Source organism: Magnolia sinica, chromosome 17 (genome assembly GCF_029962835.1).
Source record: "Magnolia sinica isolate HGM2019 chromosome 17, MsV1, whole genome shotgun sequence".
Classification (NCBI taxonomy): domain Eukaryota; kingdom Viridiplantae; phylum Streptophyta; class Magnoliopsida; order Magnoliales; family Magnoliaceae; genus Magnolia; species Magnolia sinica.
The window spans coordinates 60342043-60342843 of NC_080589.1; the positions used below are offsets into that span (position 1 = coordinate 60342043).

Sequence of the window (801 nt, forward strand, 5' to 3'; positions counted from 1 at the left end):
CATGGCCTCAAATTTCCCTATGAGATTAACCACTTTAGTATTGATATCATCATCCTCTTTTAGAAGATATATTCTTCCCCTCTCCTTTAATTGAGTGGGCCTAAAAGTAGTGCTCATTTTTGGGGAGGTGTCCCATGATTGTGCATTTTCAACAAGCTTGTCCAAACAATCCTACACATCATTGACATTTTTATTCATGAATTCTCTATTGCACACTGTCTCGACCAATTAGCACATGGAAGATGTTAGTCCATCATAGAAAAAGTGTATAATACACCACGTTTCAAAACTGTGTTGTAGACATAAACTGACAAAATCCTTAAACCGCTCCCAACATTAGAAGAATGTTTCATCTTCCTTTTGGGCGAAGTTTATGATTGATTTTCTGAGGGTCTTCGTTTTATGGTGTGGGAAAATTTTCTTTATGAACTCCCTTATCATATCATTCCATCTACTAATAGATCAAGGACGTAGCGAATGCAACCACATCTTAGCTTTCTCTTTTATAGAAAAGGGAAAGAGTTTCAGCCTAACCATGTCATCGGACACATTAGGAAAATATAAAGTGGCTATGATCTCATCAAACTCATGTAAATATGGATTTTTAGATTCAAGCTCATGGAATTTTGAAAGGAGTTGGATCACCCCTAGCTTGATATCCATATGTCCCAAATTTTCTGGGAAAACCATGCATGAGAATGTGTTCACCCCCGCTGGTTGTAGATAATCTTGTAAAGTATGAGGCGGGGGTGCTTAATGCACCTCATTCTTGTCTTAGACTTCTTCAACCATAGGTTGATG

General features: G+C 37.7%; 1 non-coding gene across 1 annotated transcript; it reads left to right on the top strand.

Annotated features, from left to right (window-relative positions):
* The first annotated feature begins 286 nt into the window (after window positions 1-286).
* Window positions 287-393, top strand: LOC131232059 (small nucleolar RNA R71). Its single transcript, XR_009164664.1, has one exon. It is a non-coding gene; the product is annotated as a small nucleolar RNA R71 (small nucleolar RNA).
* The last annotated feature ends 408 nt before the right edge of the window (window positions 394-801 follow it).